Consider the following 25,600-nt stretch of genomic DNA (forward strand, 5'->3'; position numbering starts at 1 on the left):
AAAGCTGTCGCAGTAGCTATAGCCTTCTTTACAGCTTCAAATGCTAATTGACACTCCCTGGACCATTGAAAATTTACTCCCTTCTTCATGAGTTCTTGCAATGGATGTACAATTTCGGAAAAATTATGAACAAATTTAGCGTAATACTCGGCTAAACCGAGAAACGATCTTAACTGATCTTTATCCTGCGGTGCTGGAGCTTTTTCCAGGTCTTCGAACAAATTTAACTTTGGTTTAATATCATTGTAAGACAATGTATGTCCCAAATAATCCACTTCCAGTTGACAAAATTTACATTTCAACAAACTAATAGTGAGACCTGCTGCTTCAAGTTTAGTAAGCACTTTTTTCAAAATATCTTCATGGCTATTTTCATCCTCACCCCATGTTAAGACGTCATCTTGAAATACTAATACATTCTTCAAATCCTTCAAGATCTTCTGAATAATTCTTTGAATTACAGCAGATGCCGAAGCTAGACCGAATGGCATTCTGATGAATTGAAATGCCCCTTCAGGCGTAATGAAATATGTTAAGTGCTTGGATTCAGGCTGTAAACGTACCTGGTTGTAGGCACTTGATAAATCTAACGTAGTAAAATATTTTCCAGCAGCAACACTAGATACCATTTCATTTATACTAGGTAAAGGATACCTGTCAACCCAAATACATTCATTCAAGTCTCTCAAATCCACACACATGCGGATTTTGTCATTGGGTTTGTGTGCGATAACAATTGGACTTAACCAATCGGAAGCCTCTATAGGTTCTATTTTCTCCTTACATGATCTCTGTAGCTCATCTTACAGCTTTCCTCTTAGAGCCATAGGACAATTACGTACCTTGTTTACTTTCGGTTTGGCATCCTTCATCAATACAATCTGATGTTCAAATCCATTAAGGCATCCTAGTTCTTCCTTAAATAAATTAGGAAAATCCTTAACCCATTTGTTGTTGTTGAGAACATCTGTCAACAACACCTGTGACGGATGATTTGGATTGAAAATGATGCCCACATTTTTCTGTTCCTTCCACCCCAACAGAGAGGAGTTGGCCTAACGGCTAGGGCGCTCGACCTCGGACCTGGGGAACTGGGTTTGAGTCTCACTAATGACGCTGAACATCCTGTGATTCTGGGCAAATCACTTAACCTCCGTGTGCCTAACAAAAAATGAATGTGTGTCCTCATGTAACGTAACGGGTGCTATGTAAAGCGCTCTGATACCTGATTGGATTCGGGTCAAGTTTTGCACTATATAAAACTTTACACAAAAAAAAAACCCTTTCCAGTTTCCACCACATATATTTTTGCTATGGTTTTCTGTGTTTTAAATTGCACATTTGTGTTGAAATATACCAACACCTGAAGTTTCATACCACAATACCCTTGTGGTTCAACATCGGTTGGAATTATTTAATGGATCCTAATTCTTGCCATTTTTGCTTGTCTATTAAAGTAAAAGGGGAACAAGAATTTGCCCACATCTGTATTACCTTACTATTGATAGTTATCATACATTTGGGAGGAGCATACACTTCTGGTTGATCGTCATGCAGAGTATTCGCATCTGCAACAACCATTACTTTTTGCAGAGTTTTTATATAGCGCGAACTTGACCCGAATCCGAATCGGGTATCAGAGCGCTTTACATAGCACTAGTTACGTTACATAAGGACACACACACATTCATTTTTGTTAGGCACGGGGAGATTAAGTGATTTGCCAAGAATCACAGGATGTTTAGCGTCATTACCAAGACGCAAACCCAGTTCCCCAGGTCTGAGGTAGAGCGCCCTCGATGTTAGGCCAACTCCTCTCCCCAATGTCAAAATCATTCTCTATCTGTACATCATCTGTTGAATGCATTACCATGGAATTAACTATAGTGTTAACTGATTTCTTTTGTTTCTGAAATTCATTCGCTTTGCACACCCTTGAAAAATGACCTCTTCTCCTGCATTTATAACAACGGCTCTTAGCAGCAGGACAATGCATAGCATCAGCATTATGTCCATAGCATCAGCATTATGTCTATAGCTTCCACATCTATAACAAGACTTTTTATAATTATCTTCTTGTATTCTCACAAAATTGTTGTTGTCTTCACTATCTGTCTTCACAACCTTCTTAGCATAAGAACTCAATACACACACCGTACTAGGATCTGCATCACCTTTTGTGATATTTTCAGCTAAATTTTTACGTATTGTGAAGCATTTTCAATGCGTCTAGCAATTTCAATTGACTTGTCTAAAGAAGGATGTAGGAAGGTGGATATCTGACTATGGTTACCCCCAACTTTTTGCCCAGTGTCTAGCTGGTTTTTCGACTTAGTTGGCCTGAGATCCTGCTATTCAGGATCTCAGCCTGGCTGTTCTCTCTTTAAAATGGACTCCATGTACCCTAGGTACATACCCAATTGGTTGGATCACCCTGTCAGCCCCTGTACCAGTGTACACTAGGTACCCAGGGCATTGGTGTACCCAAGGCCTGCCAGGGGCTGAAGCATGTATTATGCCACCCCAGGCTTGGCCTAACAATTTGACACAACTGGCTGATCACTCAGCTGGGGTAAGTTGGTGTAATCACCTCTTACTTAGGTGTAGTATACCTATACCTAACCTTAAATGGGACACATGGTAACCTATAAGTCACTCCTATGGCAGGCCTTAACAATCCTGAAGGCAGAGTGCTTGGTTCCATGTGAGATGGTGCTCTGGCATGAGCTGAGCCTGTCTGCAGTGGTCGGAACAACTTCCTTCTACTGTTTCCAGATATCGTCATACCATATACTCTTAAGTGCATTATGAACCCCGCGGTTAAATGCTAACTTTGGTTTGGCTCTATCAAAACATGTCGAGTAAGGTGTCATACGAATTGGAATACTAACCCCTCGCCAATTCTGGCGACGGGGTTAGCATTCCACCCTTCTAGAGGGACACGACATGTACAGTACCTGAAACCCGGGTAAAATCAGACATAGCCTCAGCTCCACAAAATGGATGCTGCCACTACAGACACAAGTCTGCCCTCCTGCTGCTGGGAGTCCTTCCAGCTTGGGAGGTGTGGACAAAGGGTTTCCTGCCAGGGGAGGTGCATGCACCACCCCAGACAGGATTTTGTGTATTGGTCAGGTAGGGCTTGAAAGAAACCAGACATGCCTGTGGCTCACAAGGAGCCTCGGTGCATATGCCAGTTCAAACCGGTCCTGGGGCACACCAGTCCCGGGCCTGGGGCGAGCTGGACAAAGGATTGGGGGTGTAACCACCCCTCTTCCTGGTCCCACCCATAGGGAGGGACCTAGCAGGTAGTCCGGCCCCTAGAATCCGCTTAAAGGTAGGAGCTGTGTCCTAAGACTTCAGACATCCTGGAATCAACTTGAAACTAAGAAGAAGACGGGAACTTCGACATTCTGCTGCACAGAAGACTGAAATAAATCTCCCCTGTGGTCAGGGAGTGACCACCTTGCGAACGCAAGCACCATCCAGCGAATCAACGTCTGCTTTGCCGCCGCCTCCCGCCGGAGCCCGAGCCCAGAGACTGACAAGATCTGGACCTCCAGACCTCTCACCGCCCGATCCACAGTCCCTGAAAAGAGGAGACCCGTGGAGGCACCGAGACACGTGGAGCCAGCCATCTTGAAACGACCACGACAAGCTGACAAGTGCAACAACCGAGGCTCCCTCCAAGTTGTGCTTTGGGATCTGAGAAGCCCAACCCTCGAGCAGCATCTGCACCAAAGGTGAGCCCTCCAGCATCTCCACGATCTGCGTGGGGCCCTTCTGCATTTTGCCACTCGACGCGCCTAACCGGTTGCTGGCCCGCTGGCTAGTAGCCATCTTGGCAACGAACTTCACAAAATACCCCGCTGGTCTGATTGCTCCAGACTGGCCCTTGCTCCCCTCCAAAGGAGCAGTCCTTCTGAACTTGCTGGTCAGAACCATCAGCTTATTTCATCTCCTACAACAATTGCTTTTTCCAAGGCTTGTTTGCTTCGATCAAGTCGCCGACAGCGAGAGCCTGCGTGGGACAGCTCATTAACCGACTCCTGGACGTCGTCGACCTCCAGGGACCACGTGGCTGCAGAGACAAGCTACACCTTTCTTCCTGTTTGCACCCGACATTGCCTGGTGCCCACCTGGTGCCACGCTGGTCACTGGCTAGTGACTGTGAACACTGTCCCCTCTGCTTACAGGTCTTCAACATCTCCGATCCACTCTTGGATCCACTGCATCTCTCCCGGACCGACCGCCTGCAGCATCTTTGTCTTCAAGCTCCACGGAACAGATAGAAGAAACCCGACGCACTTCGAGGCCTATGCACCCGCTTCCTGTGGGTGAGGTAAAGCTGGCACACCTGTGCCCAAGTGTAGTATTACATCTCTAGTGCCTGTGTTCCAAATCTTGAGTTCCTAGTCCATCCGGAAGATCCTCTTTGCAGTAACTTTGTACTTTTTACGCACCCATTGAAACCTATGGGAGCACGCGTGTGACTATTTGCTCTACACACGCCACCCGTGGACCTCCTGGTCACTAACTGAAGTTAGCTCCTTGTAGGCCCAGCGATTCTAGAGGCCCTAGGCCTTTTCCCTTTTCTGTTCGTGGTACTTATACCACTATTTTAGTATATGGTTTGAGCGGCCACCAGGGCCTATCCATATAAAGTGCAACTTCTGTGTATTCTACTGTAATCTTGTTTGACGATTTGTGCTCCTGTGCTCATAAAGAGACTAGGGGTTACTTTGAGAAATAAATACATATATATTTTGAATATATATCTGTGTGGTGTCCTTTCATTGGTATAAAAGGGGGTTGCATTTGGTAAAACAGCTGGCTTAACACGCTTCACGAGTTTAGCCTCAAAGACTGCTTAGCCTACGCTACCACTAGGGCAGCTAGTCCGAAAAGGTTGACTTACAACCACACCATAAGGGTTGCTTGGCATGGTACAAGGTGATCACTTTAACTAGTGAGCATCATATACCAGGCCAACTTCTCACATTGGTGAGCAGCGGTTGGATTTGAGCTTGCTGTGTTTTACCATTGTAATCTCTTGGTTACCAATTGAAAGATCACATAGGTACCTGTAGGTACATATAAAACAAGATTAGATATACATAAGTTCTACTGAACTTAGTTGTTGTAGAGCAAAGGGAGTAGCACACCCTGACTACAACTACTAGATAGGTTTAGTAGGTAAACCCAAGTGTAGGTAGATTGCAACACATCCACCCACACTTAAGAGCAATGGCTGGGGCAGAGGGGTCCACTGTACCCATCTCTGTTGAGAGTGACCCCCAGAGGGCACCATCCATCTTTGCTACCCTTAATCAGAATGAGCTCAGGCATTTGGCAACTCTTAGAGGCCTTAAACAGCCCAAGAACCCTACCTCTGCTGAGCTCAGAGAACTCTTGCAAAATGATGAGAATCAGAGAGAGCTCAAAAAAGCTTCCCAGTTAGCCCCCTTAGGGACAGGAACAGGAGGCCCCCCTTCTGAAGATGCTACAGAGGTACCCAGTTCCAATAGTCACCCCTTAGATGGCAATAATACCACAGAGGATGAGAGTGATAAAGGTGCTGATACAGAAAGTAGTGATGATGAAGGGAGAACTAGCCCAGTGCCAAGTGTTATACTTGGCCCAGCTAAACTAAGGCTATTGGGGACTGACAGTGGGTTTACCCCATTGGATCTCCCCAGTGGACTTAACACAGGGCTTGGGAGGCAAAGGAATTGCTCAGGTGACTCCAATGCTTCTCATGGCTCTAGAGGCTCTCAAGGTCACTCCAGGAAAAGGATGACCACCCCTCAGAGGAGGGAACATGAGGCCAGAATGCAGGAAGCCCAGCTGAGGATCAGGAAGCAGGAGCTAGAAGTAGCCCTGATGGAAGAAAAACTGAACAAGGCTAGGCAACCTAGAGAGAGTGGGTCTATACCCACTGGTGGCAGCATTGTCCCTAAGGACAAAGATAGGGTCTTTGATAATAGGAACCTGTCTAAGGTTGTGCCCCCCTACAAAAGTGGGGATGACATCCACAAATGGATAACTGCTCTTGAGAGAGCCTGCAAAGTACAGCAGGTTCCTGAAGACCAGTGGGCAGCAATCCTCTAGCTCTCCTTTGAAGGAAGAGGCAGAGACAGACTCCTCACTGTTAGAGAAGAGGATGTCAGAAATTACAGAGTCCTGAAGAGTGTTCTGGTAGATGGGTTAGGCTTAACCACTGAACAGTACAGGTTAATGTTCAGAGACACCCAAAAGACACAGACTCAGGACTGGTCTGAATATGTTGAATGTGCCACTAAGGCTTTGGAGGGTTGGTTGCTGGGAAGTAAGGTATCTGATTTTACAGGATTGTACAATTTGATGATGAGAGAACAGATTTTAAGTAACTGTCAAAACCAGCTCCTCCATCAACACCTGGTAGACTCAGATTTGACCTCTCCCCAAGAATTGGGAAAGAGGGCAGATAAATGGGTCAGGACCAGGATCAGGCCTAAGAATCAGGGTGGTGACCAAAAGAAAGATACCACCAAACCTCAAGAAAAGGGTGGGGATAAAGCAAAAGAGAAATCTTCCTCGGGCCCCAAAACTCCACAGAGGGTGGTGGGTCCCAAGCTCCCTCCTCTACCACAGGTAAAAAGCCTTACTGCCATGAGTGTAAAACTCCTGGGCATTGGAAAACTGACAGCAGTTGCCCAAGGGCTACAAACAAAACTGTTCCTCCAATTACTCCTGTCACACCACCTATTACTGTCAGCAGTAATCCCCCAGGTGGTGGGAGTGCCCCCAAAAATTTGGGTGGGTTTACTTGGGGAACACAGGGGGACCCTGGCTTAGCCAATTCCCCTGCAGCAGATACTCTTGTCTGTGATGGTGGCATGGGGTTTGCCAACTTCACTGCCTGTCCCAACACTTTGGGTAGGTACAGACAGGAGCCCTACATCAATGGTACAAAAGCTGAGGCCTACAGAGACACTGGAGCTAGCATCACAATGGTGGCCCATTGGCTAGTTCCCTCTGAGCAGCTTTTGCCTGGTTTCTCCTACCAGGTGACCAACATTGATGGCAAACAGAACAGTCATCCCATGGCAGAGGTATGTCTCAGCTGGGGAGGTGTCACTGGCCCTAAAAGGGTGGCAGTGTCCCCAACCTTGCCTGTAGACTGCTTACTGGGGAATGACTTAGAACTCTCAGCTTGGGCTGGAGTTGAACAAGACACCCATTCTAAAATGGTAGGCCTTTCACAAAAGGGTAGTGGGGTTGTGCCATTCACAACCCCTGTCCAAATAGATTTCCTCCCTGGAAAGGTTGGAAGGGCAGTGGTAGCCACATCCCAGGCACAGACAGACTTCCCTGTAGAGACTGGCAGAGCTGTGACAGTCACAGCTCAAACAGAGACTGAGTGCCCCCCTGAAAAGGTTGGCAAGGCTGTAATGGTCTCAGCCTATACTCAGACTGACATAGGTGTAGTGAAGCCTGAACCTATGGATCACTCCACACAAACAGAGAGTAGTGGGGAGGAAGAAAAGTCTCCCTCTCCCCAGACATTAGGAAAAAGTCAGCCTCCTCAGGGAGCTGACCTCACCCCTTGTGAAGGAACTGCCCCAGAGGTAGCCAGGCCTGGCCTGGCAGAGCCTCTGATGTCAGTGGCCCCTTCCAAGGTGGGACCCAGTCTGGTGCAGGTAGCCTGCCTCTCTCTACCCTGCCTCAGTCAGCCCAGGGCTGCAGAGGTCAGGGAGGCCAGTGGACCCCAAGAGGGCCCCTGTCCACAAGAACCCCCCCATCAAAAGAATGAGGATTGCCTGGCTAGTAGCCCTAGTCAGGTGATGGGTAAAAACATTCCTGAGGGATCTCCTTTACAGGTAGTTAGGGACCTCCCCCAGAGGGATTCTGTTGGGTACAGGCAAACATGGGACCTTAGGGCCCCAGACCTGACCTGTTCCTCCAGTAAGCCCACAAAAGGGACCCAGCCTCCAGCTTTAGGTAGCCAGAGGCTGACCCTGAGAGCACAGTGCAACTCAGTTAAGGAAAGAAAGGCATCCATGGTGGAGGGGGATTGGAGGAAGGTGAGGCCTCACTTTGAGGACACTCACTTCAGTACTCCATCTCAACACCAGCCTTTTACTTTGCCAAGACACACCAAAGGTAGAGATTCCCTATGGTGGAGACCCTCTGATACCCTTAGGGTGAGGGATTGCTTAGTGGACCATGAGACAGGGGGTAGCCATGCCAGTGCTGGTTCCTCCTTATATGGCCACTTGGGCAATATAGGCTTACCTGGTCAAGGTCAGCCTTATCTCCCTTCGTTTGGGGGGGGGGGGTTGTGTAGGAAGGTGGATATCTGACTATGGTTACCCCCAAATTTTTGCCTAGTGTCTAGCTGGTTTTTCGACTTAGTTGGCCTGAGATCCTGCTATTCAGGATCTCAGCCTGGCTGTTCTCTCTTTAAAATGGACTCCATGTACCCTAGGTACATACCCAATTGGTTGGATCACCCTGTCAGCCCCTGTACCAGTGTACACTAGGTACCCAGGGCATTGGTGTACCCAAGGCCTGCCAGGGGCTGAAGCATGTATTATGCCACCCCAGGCTTGGCCTAACAATTTTACACAACTGGCTGATCACTCAGCTGGGGTAAGTTGGTGTAATCACCTCTTACTTAGGTGTAGTATACCTATACCTAACCTTAAATGGGACACATGGTAACCTATAAGTCACTCCTATGGCAGGCCTTAACAATCCTGAAGGCAGAGTGCTTGGTTCCATGTGAGATGGTGCTCTGGCATGAGCTGAGCCTGTCTGCAGTGGTCGGAACAACTTCCTTCTACTGTTTCCAGATATCGTCATACCATATACTCTTAAGTGCATTATGAACCTCGCGGTTAAATGCTAACTTTGGTTTGGCTTTATCAAAACATGTCGAGTAAGGTGTCATACGAATTGGAATACTAACCCCTCGCCAATTCTGGCGACGGGGTTAGCATTCCACCCTTCTAGAGGGACACGACATGTACAGTACCTGAAACCCGGGTAAAATCAGACATAGCCTCAGCTCCACAAAATGGATGCTGCCACCACAGACACAAGTCTGCCCTCCTGCTGCTGGGAGTCCTTCCAGCTTGGGAGGTGTGGACAAAGGGTTTCCTGCCAGGGGAGGTGCATGCACCACCCCAGACAGGATTTTGTGTATTGGTCAGGTAGGGCTTGAAAGAAACCAGACATGCCTGTGGCTCACAAGGAGCCTCGGTGCATATGCCAGTTCAAACCGGTCCTGGGGCACACCAGTCCCAGGCCTGGGGCGAGCTGGACAAAGGATTGGGGGTGTAACCACCCCCCTTCCTGGTCCCACCCATAGGGAGGGACCTAGCAGGTAGTCCGGCCCCTAGAATCCGCTTAAAGGTAGGAGCTGTGTCCTAAGACTTCAGACATCCTGGAATCAACTTGAAACTAAGAAGAAGACGGGAACTTCGACATTCTGCTGCACAGAAGACTGAAGGAAATCTCCCCTGTGGTCAGGGAGTGACCACCTTGCTAACGCAAGCACCATCCAGCGAATCAACGTCTGCTTTGCCGCCGCCTCCCGCCGGAGCCCGAGCCCAGAGACTGACAAGACCTGGACCTCCAGACCTCTCACGGCCCGATCCACAGTCCCTGAAAAGAGGAGACCCGTGGAGGCACCGAGACACGTGGAGCCAGCCATCTTGAAACGACCACGACAAGCTGACAAGTGCAACAACCGAGGCTCCCTCCAAGTTGTGCTTTGGGATCTGAGAAGCCCAACCCTCGAGCAGCATCTGCACCAAAGGTGAGCCCTCCAGCATCTCCACGATCTGCGTGGGGCCCTTCTGCATTTTGCCACTTGACGCGCCTAACCGGTTGCTGGCCCACTGGCTAGTAGCCATCTTGGCGACGAACTTCACAAAATACCCAGCTGGTATGGTTGCTCCAGACTGGCCCTTGCTCCCCTCCAAAGGAGCAGTCCTTCTGACCTTGCTGGTCAGAACCATCAGCTTATTTAATCTCCTACAACAATTGCTTTTGCCAAGGCTTGTTTGCTTCGATCAAGTTGCCGACACCGCCGACAGCGAGAGCCTGCGTGGGACAGCTCGTGAACCGACTCCTGCATGTCGTCGACCTCCAGGGACCACGTGGCTGCAGAGACAAGCTACACCTTTCTTCCTGTTTGCACCCGACATTGCCTGGTGCCCACCTGGTGCCACGCTGGTCACTGGCTAGTGACTGTGAACACTGTCCCCTCTGCTTACAGGTCTTCAACATCTCCGATTCACTCTTGGATCCACTGCATCTCTCCCGGACCGACCGCTTGCAGCATCTTTGTCTTCAAGCTCCACGGAACAGATAGAAGAAACCCGACGCACTTCGAGGCCTATGCACCCGCTTCCTGTGGGTGAGGTAAAGCTGGCACACCTGTGCCCAAGTGTAGTATTACATCTCTAGTGCCTGTGTTCCAAATCTTGAGTTCCTAGTCCATCCGGAAGATCCTCTTTGCAGTAACTTTGTACTTTTTACGCACCCATTGAAACCTATGGGAGCACGCGTGTGACTATTTGCTCTACACACGCCACCCGTGGACCTCCTGGTCACTAACTGAAGTTAGCTCCTTGTAGGCCCAGCGATTCTAGAGGCCCTAGGCCTTTTCCCTTTTCTGTTCGTGGTACTTATACCACTATTTTAGTATATGGTTTGAGCGGCCACCAGGGCCTATCCATATAAAGTGCAACTTCTGTGTATTCTACTGTAATCTTGTTTGACGATTTGTGCTCCTGTGCTCATAAAGAGACTAGGGGTTACTTTGAGAAATAAATACATATATATTTTGAATATATATCTGTGTGGTGTCCTTTCATTGGTATAAAAGGGGGTTGCATTTGGTAAAACAGCTGGCTTAACACGCTTCACGAGTTTAGCCTCAAAGACTGCTTAGCCTACGCTACCACTAGGGCAGCTAGTCCGAAAAGGTTGACTTACAACCACACCATAAGGGTTGCTTGGCATGGTACAAGGTGATCACTTTCACTAGTGAGCATCATATACCAGGCCAACTTCTCACAAAGGATCTTTCAAATCTAATAGTTTTTCTTATTATTGATTCTGTTGGTTCTGTTTATGAGTTGTTCCCTAATAATTTCATCCCTTAGACCTTTAAACTTGCATGTTATTGCTAATCTTCTTAAAGCAACCACATACTGTTCAATCTTTTCTCCTTGTTTTGGGGAACGTGAAAAAAATGTGTGCCTTTCTACAACTAAACTTAATTTTTTTCCATAGTTGTGAGCTAATGCTGATAAGGCACTTTCATACACATCATCCCCATCATCATCTGATGAATCATCTACATTTCTGGTACTAGGCTGAAAATTAGGTAAGGTGCTTAAAACGTCCCTTCCTTCTACACCTAAACTAACTTTCAGAATAGCTAATTTCCTCCTGGCAATAAATACATCACCTCCAATCACCTCCAAATATGTGACAAACGACGCGTTCCAATCCTCCCATTCCATGAAGGGAGGACCTGGATCCTGTAGAAATGTATGTGGAGGAGGAATGGACTCTGTAGCCATCACAGTTTAAATGGTTAAGCTCACACTTAGACTCTAAATATAAGATAAATTCCAGTATTGGCAATTTATCACAGAAATATGTCTTCACACATCAATAATAGTGAATGTGATGGTTAAAAGGTCACAATCGACGCGTTTTAAAATTTGCCTTGGAATTCATAAAACAGTCAATTCAAATCTTCTCGCATTGAGTTGAACATCCACTCACTGGCGATTTCCTTAAAATGTTCTCAACAGACACGCTCACCAGATGCTTCATCGGTCTACCGTTAAACTAGTGGCAATCCTCAGGAATAAAAAAAAACAATCGAATGAAACATAAAGAAAATAAAATGGCGATATGCACGTCTTGTTCAGGTCACGCTGAGTCACGGCAGGTCACGACGTACGTATATCGTCATGCAAGAAGTAATGTCTCCTGTTATTTCATTGCCAAGCAACTTACTTCCCAGCAACCTCAAAATGCGTGTTGGCGTCTTCTCTTAGATGATGCTTCACGTCTTCTTTACTCAGATTGCAGCATTCTTTTTCACGAACCTCTGCGTTCGAACCTCAGGATTCTTTCATGCAGCAGGTCTTTGCCAGGCTACAAGCGGCCCACTCCAAGGTAATGTTTACCTTTGAACAGCAACTGCCTCCTCATGGGTACATCGTAGATTTTGATTAAAATCTGTACCCTTCAAACAGCAGGATTTTCTTAACGCGTAGCAAAATAACTACTCAATAGCGATGACCAGGCTGGGGGTCGTATAAGCAAGTGGTTTTTCAAAGAAATCCTCATCAGTCCGTTGTTTCTTGAAATATACTTCTTCTAGATCAGACACTGTGCTCCATGGTTGTGTATCCCATCCTTGTCGCCATTCTTGGGAATACAGGACACTGTTGATTGTAGAATAGATCTTTATTGAAGTAATAGCTTAACAACTCCCAGAGGCCAACCTCTCAGCTCCTCTGCCAAGCTTCACTGCTGGACTCTTCAATCCAGATTCCAAAAGTAGAACCTTGTTGCTAGGAGGTGGTAAGATCACAGATGGAAATTAATTAAAACACAACACCCTCTTCTCCAATTAAAAGACATATTAGGGCCTTATTACACAAAGTGCCCTGGGGCGCAACGGATATGTGAGCCTGCTTTGCAGACCCCCGGGACACTTTAGTATAATGGAAAGAGGTGCAGATTCTGGGGCTGCCCTGTCTGTAATACAGATAGTGTTGGTACATATATAGAGGCAGAACTATCACCAGAGGGAATTCCCTCATTTGCATGGGGTCATGGTCCCATGCAAACAAGGTAATCCTTTTGCCTCTGCCCCTGTGCTATATTATATACACGGGTACAAATGCAAAGTAGCTGTCAGGAGGAACACTGACAGTGTACCACTCAAAAGGTGGCACACTGTCAGAGCGCCTCCTGATGGCAACCCTCTGGAGGGGGGCAAAGGGGTCCTATCGACCCCCCCAGACATCCCCTTGCAGGTGGATGCAGTCACTCACTGCACCCAGCTTCAAGGGGATCTCTAATCCCCCTTAAAAGTGCATGCAGGTTGGTTGCTGCTTGTACAGTGAAACAGGGAGCTGCTGCATCAAAGCCACTCAATGTTTTACTTGAATGTTCTGCCCCCAGGACAGGACAACTACGTAGCTGCCCTGGGGGCAGCACATTCAATATAATACAATGCACTCTCCTTGTTAGTGCTGAGCGCACCTTTTGAATAGTGCACTCCGCGCTAGCAACTAGAGTGCGCTGTATTCTATAATACGGACCCTTACAGGCAATGTAACATAAACATAAACCACAATCCTTAACTGCTATGCCTGAAATTTCAAGACGGCAGCCTTCTCTCTAGAAAGGGGAAACACTGTTTACTGCCAGTGCTCTGAATCAAAGCATGCTCTCTGTGCAAGTACAGTCTTAATTCAGTCAGCCTGATCACTCTGCACTAACCACCAGATTTTCCTTCTTTAAAAGGCACTCAGTATAAATGACATAAAGGCACCGCTTCCTCATACTCATTCAACATTTAAAGATTAGCGGCACCTCTAACCCTGCTTCCTAACAGTGATCCTCCAGTAAAGGCAGCCGCCTCAACAGTGGGATTTCTGGTTTGTAAGGATACCTTGCATAAAAGTCTCAAAACTGTTGTGGAGCATAAAGAGTTTAAGATGGTTTCCATGATTGCTTTTCAGGATCGAAAAACCTTTCAAATTGCAATTTTCCTCATATGGCTCTTGCATCCAAAATCCTATGAACTTCATTTTCTGAAGTTGACTCAACTGGTGTGAAGCAAAATGTGCTTTTGTGAGACAAGGCATTCACAAGGATCCATGAAAAGCTGAGTGAATTTTATAGACTGTGGCAGTTCCAATCTTACAGTAACTGGATTAGCAAACTATTCGATCACAAGAGGCCCCAAAAATTTGAGTTGTAATTTTGAACATTTTCTCAATGATAATTAATTTTAAGCAGCCACACTTTCTCAGCTACAACTTACTTACTGAAGTGCAGACTTTCTTTTATAATCTGCCCAAAACGTACAAGCATCTTTAGTTGGCAGACATATAAACACTTTGCATAAGACCAACATTTTTTTAAAAAATGATCTTGGATTCTCTGTCATGTCAGTAATCAATACCTGTGGATCACTATGCAAACAAGCAGCATGTCATGAAAAAAAATGCATAAATCATTCAGATATGGGTAGACAAGTCAAAGATACAGAATGAGCAATCTCTGTTAAATTGGCCATAACTACTTAAGCCACTTTGTTGTCTTGATTCTTGGATAACTCCATAATGAAATGAACAAACGCCATATGACAAGGTCTAGGTAGACTAAGTGAAGGTCTTAACAATTCAACTGGTTTACTATCTGCACTCTAGAGCTGAGCACAAATTGAACATGCCTGTATATAGGTTTTCATATCAACATTTAAAACTAGTTGTGAAAAATACCTTCTTAATGCCTATAGAGTCTTAGCAATTCCAGGATGCCCAGCGTCATCTGAATCATGAAGCCAACTCAAAACCTGTTGTCTTAACTGATGTGATGGTAAATACATAATACAATAATCACTCATTTTTAATACTTTGTTCTTGTTCTTTTAACTAAGCCTCTTTATTTATAGTTTGAAATCGTTTACATACTTTGGAAAAGGAATCTACATTGTTGAATGCTAAATAATGATCACCAAACCGTTTGGAGAGATAAGGTAAAAGGTGTATAGAGTCACTTGATTTTCATGCTAAAAACTGATCTTGTCTTGATAAGACTTCAACTTCCCATTTCTTTGACCTGGCCTATAATTCATCCTACAATTATGGTCAGAGACAAAGTCCATCTGAGCTGCCAATGGTAAGTGCTGGTGCTGAGTTCAGAAAGTGCCTTTTCAACCTATATGTACTATTGTTGTATATTTGGTTCCTAAAAGGTAGTGTCTACATTCCTCAAAAGATCTATTCATAACTAGCTCTGTTGGTGGAAATGCCTCTGAAAAACAAACCAATAGGGGCTGTATTATAGAAGTGCTCTGGGGGCGCAACGGACGTTTGCGCCTGCTTTGCATGCCCCTGGGGCACTTTGGTGTTGAGAGTGCATTTAATTATACAGCTTTTCTAGGTACACTGTAGCAGTCACAATTCAAATACAATTCTATAGGCAGATGGTTTTCTATTGTCATGAGACAAAACTCTTAGAGCCAGATGTATGACCATTGATGTTTGCGAGTCGCAAACATCAATGCACAACAGTGTCAGAGTCCCTGTTTGCGATTCCCAATGGGGTCACTAATTGCATGCCTCATGCGTATTAATGACGCTGTCACAATTTGCGACCCCATTGGGAATGGCTGGCACTCCCAGGGATGCTTTGTCCATAAAGCAGTTTTTTTTTTAAATGCAGCCCGTTTTCTTTAAAGGAAAACGGTATGCATTTAAAAAAAAAGAAATAAAACGCTTATGTTTCATTTTTTAAGGGCAGGTATTGGTCCCTGGGACCACTGCCCGCTCTTATAAAATGTTTGCGCACCCATTCACAAAGGGTTTACCACCCTTTTTAAGAGGGTGGTACACTGCGAGTGTTTTGCGGTCGCAAATACAGTCGCAAAACATTCTTACATAGGGTTCAGAGTCCCTATTAGGAAGGGACGCTCTTGGGACGCCCCTTCCTAATAGTGAGTCGCTTACCCTATTACACTAGCGACTCGCAAAATAGGGTTGGTGCACTGTGCTACCTTTTTTGTGGTCGCAAAAGGTCAAAATGCCCCTCTGTGATAGCAAAAAACGGTCATACATCTGGCCTCAAATCTGTAACACGGGGAAAAGGCCCAATACTGATCGTGAAATAGGTAACTGAATCGTCACCCGAACCATAAGCATATGTACAAAGGTTAGAAAATCAAATCGTCACTAAAAAGCCATTTGAAAACACCCAAAATGGTTTCATATAAAGTCTTCAATTTGGTGGCACTTTATTAGAGAGTAATTGACTTCCGGAATCTGAAGCACTTCCAAAATAGTGGGCTGTTCCTCTGCATTAAATCGCTGATAGTTATTCTAGATTTTCAACCTGCTGCCACTGTCAAAACATTTTGGATACTGCTGGTTCGTTGCTAGAACTTACTCGAATCACTCATGCAAAAAGCTGTGCTAAAACTACTACCAACACCATACCCAAGGAAGCCAATCTTGTATTCTTTTAGCCAAAGGTAGAAGTTTGACAAAAACTGCAAAACTCTTAACTTTTTTAATAATCTGATGTGTAAAAATACTTTTATTTCCATTTATATGTAGAACTGCAGGTTAAATCTCTTGAGATCCAGAGGACAATCTTTTGCTAGTTTAATTGCCAATGAAATGCATCGCCACATTAAAATAAATGAATAAAGTGTGAACACAGTACTGGTAAAAAAATAGATATTTTTTTTTGTCGCGCACATAACTGGTTTAAACCTCTCCCTTTCTCAGTCAGGGATCGCTGAGCAGCAGAGGGGGTGGGGTAAGGCGGACAATGCAGAGACTCCCCTGTGGTTTCCTCCCAGTGACCTATATGCAGACGATGATGAATAGAGGTAGCTGTGTTCAGGACAGGGTGTTGCAGAGGGGCAGTGCAGAGCAGCTCTGGTCTGTTTGCCGAGGGATTTACTTACCTGCTCGTTCCTAATAAATATCAGTTCTGCATCTGGGGACCGAAGCAGACGCGCGACCCTCAATGGGGTTTAAGTACGGGGATCGTGTTCCAGCTCATCTGCCGATATCAGAAAATCACCTTGCCGGGGAGTGATGCGACCCCCTCGTGAGAGTAAACAGAGGTTATTGTGCATCTTTGGAATACAAATGTTTTCTTCAGACGTCTCAATGTCATGCACATGACTTTCACATTTTAAAAGCTTTAGCAGCAGCAACCTGAAAGAAATATAGAAAGCCTTTCCTTGCAATTCTCGTTTATAAATTCAATATTAAATTCTCCTGTGCATATAGTGTGATTTCTTTCAAGGAATTGGCACTGAATTGCTTGGCTCCTGCTCCGGGCGTCTTCATTTTCAAGTAAATTAACTTCACAGGTCAATTGTTGAAAACGGTATCGTTGCCAAGAGAAAGAACGTTACTATCTATATTCGTCACAGACCGGCAGCGGCAGCCATCTTACCTCATACTGCGCAGTGCAGCGTGGCTTCCAAGACAGGGCCCGCGCAGTCTGTCGGGTCAAATATATCTCTTGCTCAAAAAAGCAGCTAAATTCATTTGAAAACATAACTCACCATTTTAATTTGTAAAATCGTTTGGAATAGCCTCCTCTGGCCACTGAGCATCACTAAAGGCGATTAATTTGGAGCATAAAAAATCAGCTGGGACAAATAATACATCATTTTCCATTGCATTAGGCTTTCGACTGCTCTCAGAATAGACAGCTGGAAAAAACCTAAAGCAAAAGACACACAATTGATGGACGGAATGCAGAACGTATCAAAACATTCACCCCCAATCAAGAGATCTGGATTAAATCCATCATTCTTTTGCCCACCTTGCCACCCCAGTTTAGACCTGACCAAATGCAAATCAGTCTTGACCCTGTGCCTCATGGGAACAGTCCAGCCCGAACTGCCAAGCCAGGTCCTCCCTGGACTGGAAACAAGCATCCTAGGACCGGTTTCGGGGTTTCACCCCTCTTCAGCCAGGATAGCTTGACTCCAGTGGCGTAGTGAGACCAGGACCCACGTCTGGGCACACCTGGCGCACTTAGGGCGAGAAAGCAAAAGACACACACAAAAAACCTGGCTGGCTACCTGCACCAAGTTTTGCTAAAATTAGAACCTGATAATGTAATAGACAGTAATATTACCTATGATTCACAAACATTTTCCTGATGTTAGGTATGGCTTACTTTTAACTTATTCTTGAGTATCCAGGAGTATGTCATACTCATGGAAGGACGCTTTATGCACTGGTCCCAGTATAAGCCAGTTACTTGAAGCAATAGGAGTAACTATTTTCAGGAAAGGGATAGATGCTCCTCATCTAAAAATATCACAATATGTGCAGTTGGAATAGTAGTTAATGAGAGGTGAAATTTGTCTTGCACTAACAAACGAGGAACTTTACTAATTGAACACTAATCTGTGATGTCAAATTCACCCACTGAATTTAAGGTAAAACTACTTAAAAATTCCAAGATCTATTTTTAAAGTTAAGAGCCTCCTCGCAAATACAATACATTTCATCGATCAATAATTTAATGAATACAGTGTACAGATTAAAATAGTTTAAAAATAAAATAAATCCCATGGGGTATCAATCAATCACCCAGGGGGTTTGTAATGTGGCTTACTCACCCATGAGGTTCTCAAGGCGCTGGGAGGGGGGGTTAGGCAGCTCTGTTCAGTAGAAGAGCCAGGTCTTGAGTCTCTTCCTGAATATGTTCAGAGAGGGGGTGCGTCAGATGTTGATTGGGAGCTCTGTCCAGGTCTTTGCCGCGATGTAGGAGAAGGCTCTTCAACCTGTTCTGGCTCTGCGGATGCGCAGGGTTTTGGCGAGAGCGAGGTTGGCGGATCGCAGGTTTCTCTTGGGTACGTGGAAGGAGAATCTCTCGCTGAGATATTGGGGTCCGGTGTTGTGGAGGCATTTGTAGGCATGGGTGAAGGCTTTCCATTGCTGTGCGCTGCGCTGTGGCATTTAGGCGCAGTGCTATATTTTAAAAATACCCCGTTTTTGTCTTTTTAGTTAAATTTATTTTAAACACTTCCCCTGTTTTTAATAATAACTGTCACTTACTTGCACCATAATTGTGCCCTTCACCGCGGCTTCAGCGGGTCCTTCCTAGCGCGTTTCGCGGTTTCTGGGTATATCGGCGCCATCTTGGGGTTAGGTAGGGGACAATGACAGGACGCCAGTCCAGGTAGCGCTCTAGCAGTCAGGCTGACTGGCTAGAGGCATTCACAATCGAAAAGTACTTAAGGGGCAGTGGAAGGTGGGTCTGCCTGTTAAGGCTTTCCATTGCTGTGCGCTGCGCTGTGGCATTTAGGCGCTGTGCTATATTTTAAAAATATCCCGTTTTTGTCTTCTTAGTTAAATTTATTTTAAACACTTCCCCTGTTTTTAAAAATCACTGTCACTTACTTGCACCATAATTGTGCCCTTCACCGCGGCTTCAGCGGGTCCTTCCTAGCGCGTTTCGCGGTTTCTGGGTATATCGGTGCCATCTTGGGGGTAGGTAGGGGACGCTGACAGGACGCCAGTCCAGGTAGCGCTCTAGCAGTCAGGCTGACTCGTTAGAGCCCTATATAGGCTTAACATGCAGGCGCGCAGCGTGTGCGCGTGGCGTCTGTGCCGCAGTAAAGCCGGAGTCACGCCAGAGCCCAGCCCGTCTGCGCCCGTCCGCGCTAAGGACGGGCTGGATGGCTGGGAGACTGGACATACCGATGGTGAGTACATAGGGATCAGTTATTCTTGGCAGGACTTGATTACTCTTAAGCCTTCTAAGCTGCCTTGCCACTATAGGAACGCCCCGGAGGCGCTTCAGACCTCCCCCGCCTGCCACTGTTTTCGGTCCTCTTCTATGGTGTCGGCTCCTGTTGCTGTCGCTACACCTGTAGGTCCGAGTTTTAAATCAGGAACTAGCCTGAGGAGTGATAAGGGGTTTCTTGTAAATGCGAGGTCATTAATTAAGAACAATCTCGCATTTAAGGATTTCGTACTGGCCAGAAAACCCGCCTGGGTCTTCATTACGGAAACTTGGGCCAAGGACTCCTCGGGACCTGATTTGGTTGAGGCGGTACCAGAAGGCTATACGCTGGTGAGGGAGGACAGAGTGGGACGTATGGGGGGAGGGCTGGGTATCCTTCATAGAGACTGCCTTTCCTGCCATATTATCCCACTATCTGAACCTCAAGACACCTTTCAGGTCCTTCAGTTCTCCATTAACGGATCATATGTAGTTCCGTTTACTGGCTTTCTCATTTATAGACCTCCGGGGACTAGAAAAGTTTTTGGTTATCACATGCTTAATATTTTAGAGCCACATTTTGGCTGTGAGCACTTTACTGTTCTGGGGGACCTGAATTTCCATTTGGAAAATTTGGAGTCAATTGAAAATCTATCCCTATTGGATATTTTCTCTGGCTGTGGGATGAAACAGCTAGTCAAGGGTCCCACCCATCAGGCGGGCCATACGCTGGATGGGGTCTTTTCTAATGACACTCGGCTGACCATTGAGACTCCCATCCCTCTCTCTTGGTCGGACCATTATGCGATCCCTATAGAATTAATGATCGCTACTGTTAGTAGCAAGGGGATCGAGCCAAGTAAAATGGAATTGAGACGTAACCTCAAAAACATAACCAATGACGTGCTCGCCCCTAGATTGCCCAGTTTGGCGATCTCCCCAGAGGAGGACGTAAGCTCTGCAGTAGGGAGGATGGATAGTGCCATCAAAACAGCTATTGACGAACTGGCTCCAGCCTCATTGCGCTACTCCGCGAGGAAAAGTCCATCGGCCCCGTGCTTCTCGGAATCGTTAAGACTTCTTAGGCAGGCAGTACGGAGACAGGAACGTCTCTGGAGGACTAGTTGGGATTTGCGTGAGAGGGATAGTCATACAATCCTCCTAAGGAACTATAAGACGGAGGTGATAAGAACTAAGCAAGAGTACTTTACTTCTTTTACCTCCTCACTCTCTTCGCCGAAAGAGCTGTTCAAGATCGTAGACACGCTTACATCATTGAAGGTGCCTGATCCCGTTGTCAGCTCACAGCAGCTCTGCAATGATGTTGCACAATTTTTTCAATCTAAAATTGTGGACATATATTCGGCACTAGAGCTTCAGAGGTCGGCACTATCTACCTCTACATGCTTACCTGTCTCATCGCTAATATCACCCGAGGAGGTGCTTTCAGGGTGTTTGTCCAGCTTTCCACCCCTCTCCCTTCAGGAACTTGAAGTCCTCCTGATCAAGACTAGGTCGGGGTCTCCTCTAGACCCTTGCCCCTTGAAACTCCTTAAACAATGTAAGGAGATTCTTCTGCCTCCGTTATTAGATATCATGAACAGGGCAATGAGGGATGGGTCTTTCCCCTCACAATGGAAAAGAGCGGTGGTTAAACCTTTGTTAAAAAAGCCCACATTAGACCCGGGGGTTCTCAAAAACTTCCGCCCCATTTCGCTGCTCCCAGCCCCTGCAAAGATGCTGGAAACCTATCTCAACCAGCATCTTGCAGCCTTTCTGGAAACTTCTGGCCTTCTGGATCACTCGCAGCATGGATTTCGGAGAGAGCATAGCACGGAGTCGGCCCTTACCATTGTGCTTGACAACATCCGCACTAGAGTAGATAAGGGCCAGACCACTCTCCTTATCCTGCTAGATCTCACGGCTGCGTTTGATACCCTGTCTCCCTCAGTGTTAACATCTAGGCTGAGGGAGATAGGGGTGGAGGGGCCCGCACTTAGTTTGCTGGCCTCTTTTCTCGGCCTGAGGGAACAGAGAGTTAAGCTGGGGGAGTTCCTATCTCCATCCCTTCCTGTGCATTGTGGGGTCCCTCAGGGGTCGGCATTAAGTCCGACCCTTTTCAACATCTATGTGACCCCACTTGCCAGGCTTATTAGATCTTATGGGATGGAGGTAGTCTCCTATGCCGACGACACGCAGATATTGATGTCTCTCGCCCAACCTGTCATCTCCGCTGCCTCCAATTGTAGACACTGTATGGAGGCAGTTGCTCAATGGATGATTTGCAATTCATTGAAGCTTAATGGCGAAAAGACAGAAATTCTGGTGTTCGGAGGAAAGGAGGACATTTGGTCGGCGGAATGGTGGCCTATATCGTTGGGCGTGTGTCCGACACCCACTACCTTGGCCAGGAACTTAGGAGTCATGATTGACCCTACCCTGGGGATGGGTCAGCAAGTAAAGAGGACTATCTCCACATGTTGGGGCTTACTAAACATCTTGCGGAAGATCAAACATTATCTGTCCCTTCAAGCCAGAAAGCAAATTGGAATTGCATTAATAGGCTCAAGACTTGTCTACTGTAATGCCTTATATTTAGGCATTAACAAGGGTCTGTTAATGCGACTTCAAATGGTGCAGAATGCCGCCGCCAAGTTTGTACTGGATCTACCTAAGCGGGCTTCTGCTTCGGCTGCTAGAAATACACTGCACTGGCTTCCAATTGAGGCCAGGATTTCTTTTAAGTCCCTATGTTTGATCTATGGGGCTTTGGCTACTAACAGATCTGGAGGCCTAAGGGACCTGTTGGCCCCTTATACACCTTCCAGAACTCTGCGCTCTGCCAATAAATCCTTGTTATCAGTCCCCCGTGTTCGTAGAGCCAAGTGGGGTGGCAGAGCTTTTTCAACTTTGGCTCCAAAGCTGTGGAATATTCTGCCGGCTGAGATCAAATCCCTTCCCTCAAAGCAAGCCTTTAGGAGGGCTCTCAAGACGTGGCTATTTGCTAAAAGCCTACCCTTAGTTCTGGATTTGCCTTTTATGATTTTCTTTGGTTAGGCGCCTTGATGCCTTCGGGCTTAGTTGCGCGTTTATAAATTTCATTTCATTCATTCATTCATTCATCTTGAAGGTTACTCTCTTCTCAATGGAGAGCCAGTGGAGGTTCCGCAGGTGTTGGGTGGTGTGTTTGTGACAAGGGATTCCGAGATCGAGTCTGGCTGCCGTGTTCTGTATAGTCTGGAGTTTGTGGAGCAGAGACTTGTAGAGGGCGTTTCCGTAGTCCAGTCTGCTGGTTATGAGTACCTGGGTGATGGTCTTCGTTGATTCGGAGGAACCATTTGAAGGTCTTTCGGTGGATGTGGAGGGTGTTGAAGCAGCTAGACGCGACGGCGTTGACCTGTCAAGCCATTGAGAGGGCGGAGTGTTGTACGATGCCAAGGTTTTGGGCGTGGTCCATGGGGTTGGGGGGCTTCTGTGGGCGGTGGGCCACCAGGTGTTGTACCATGCAGAGGGGGAGGGTATGAGGACCTCTGTCTTCTCCGAGTTGAGCTACAGGCAGCTATTGCTGATACATGATGCAACGTCCTTCATTCCTTCCTGGAAATTGAGTCTGTTGGTGATGGGCTCCTTGGTGACGGACAGGATAAGCTGGGTGTCGTCAGCGTAGGATAATATGCTGAGTCCATGCTGTCTGATGATGGCGGTGAGTTGGGCCATGTAGATGTTGAAGAGCGTGGGGCTGAGTGACGATCCTTGGGGTACCCTGCAGTTGGTTTCTGTGGGTTCGGAAAGGAAGGGCGGCAGTCTGATTCTTTGGATTCCTCCGGTGAGGAAGGAGCGGATCCAGTCGAGGGCGGTTCCCTGTATGCCGGCGTTGTGGAGACTGGCAGTGAGTGTGAGGTGGGAGATGGTGTTGAACGCTGCAGAGAGGTCGAGTAGTATCAGGGCCGTGGTATGTACTAGGTCGAGGAGGGTGCGGATGTCATCAGTGGTGGCGAGTAGAGCGGTCGCACTGCTGTGGTTGCTGCGGAATTTCGGATAGGGAGGGGTCAAGGATGGAGTTTTCTTCTATTAATTTTGTTAGTTTGGCATTGACTGTCTTCTCGGTGACTTTGGCCATGAAGGGGAGGAGGGAGATGGGTCGGTAGTTCTAGAGGTCCATGGGCACTGCTGAGTGCTTCTTGAGTAGGTGTCTGACTTCTACGCGTTTCCAGTCATTGGGAAAGATGCCGGTCTCAAGGGTTGCGTTGATGGTGCGTTGTAGTTCTGGAGCGATGGCAGCTCTGTGGAAGATGTGCAGGGGGCAGGGATCCATGGGGGCTCCTGAGTGGATGACTTTCATGGTTGAAATGGTCTCTTCGGTGGTGACTGGGGTCCAGGAGGAGATCGTGGGCTGGCTGGTCTTGTCGGATTGGAACGTGGTTTTGGAGTCAGGTGTCATGTCGTGGAAGTTGTCATAGAGGCCCAGGATTTTCAGATGGAAGTAAGAGCCAAGCTTGCTGCAGAGGTCTTGGGATGGGGTGATGTCTGTGGTTTCGCTGTGGGGTTGGTGAATTCCTGGATGCTGCCGAAGAGTTCCTTGGAGTTCCTGGAGTTTGCAAGGATCTTGTTATGGATGAAGGGCCTTTTGGTGGATCTGATGCGTTGGTGGTATTCCGTCATGGTGTTTTTGTAGGTGGTGCAATCTTCTGACATTTTGCTATTTATTCAGTTCTTCTCGAGGTGCGTCTGGATACTTGGAGGTCGTTGGTGAACCAGGTGGCCTTCCTGAGGCGCTGTATGTTGGGGTTACGTAGCGGTGCGAGCTTGTCTGTGCAGTTGGAGATCCATCTGTGGAGTTCTTTGGCCGCGAAGTTGGCTTCAGTCGAGGTGGTAGGGGCATCACAGCTGAGGGTGGGGTTGAGCTGCTCCTCTGTATATATATATATATATATATATATATCAGAAAGACTACTTCCAACAGCCTTGAGGATCCTTCAACTGCTACAGGAAAGAGTACACGAGCCAATATACATATATATATATATTTTTTAGCTGCAACTCTCCTTCTCACAACCACCATCCAAAAGAGAAAGACAGCACTCGCGGGGGCCGTTTCCAAAATTTATTAAGTGGAAACTATCACGAAAATAAACAGACGCGTTTCGGTAACAACCTTCATCTATGTTTACCGAAGCGCCCGCCCGCCATGTTTTTAAATCAACAAAATGTACATTAACACAAATGAAGGAACAACGTCAATATTCAGGTCTCTAACATTCCTACCCCAATATCGGCGCCATCTTGTAATATATGATAGCCCACATGCCTAGATGGCAAACTCCACTCGCAAACGCGATAGGGGTGGGGGGAGGATCAAAAATTACACGTAAATCACGTAAATCAGGCCCTGGATGGGCATACACCTGGAGACATTCTCCAACAGAAATAAAACATGGCTTGGGCTGCCTACTACTACGGAGTTCTACAAATGCAAAAATTATTATAATAAAACACAGAGTGGGTGAACAGACCGCTATGTCTATACATCTGGAGATACTATATACAATATAATACAATTTACCATAAATGATGTTTCTACAGGAAGCAACCAAGGTAAAGCAACGGGTCCTGTCTCGGGTTCAAATGCAATTCAGAATGCCCGCCAATATATGTACACACCCCATTATACATGTATACGCAACAATTGTTTACACCATATATACACACATGTTTACACCATATATACACATGTGAATCCAAACCGCATATGTACAGATACCAACGTTATGTTCGTTCTGTCCATTATTTACAATGTGTACAGTGGCATCATCCAATGTCATCATGATATAGTGAAGTGAAGGAGGGGAGGTCAGTGTAGAATTTCACTCCCCTAGGTGTACAGCTAACTCTTCACTACTATTTAGGCCCCAAGGTGTTTTGGTTTGGAGATCGATGATGTACCGTGACTCCAATCTCCGGAGTTTCAGTATCCTATCTCCCCCTCTAGGATTTGATGGTACATGATCCAAACAAAAGTAGCTCAACTCATCACGATTACGATTGTGAGTTTTGTCAAAATGACGTGCTACGGGGTAGGTCT

Source organism: Triturus cristatus, chromosome 6, assembly GCF_964204655.1.
Source record: "Triturus cristatus chromosome 6, aTriCri1.1, whole genome shotgun sequence".
Classification (NCBI taxonomy): Eukaryota; Metazoa; Chordata; class Amphibia; order Caudata; family Salamandridae; genus Triturus; species Triturus cristatus.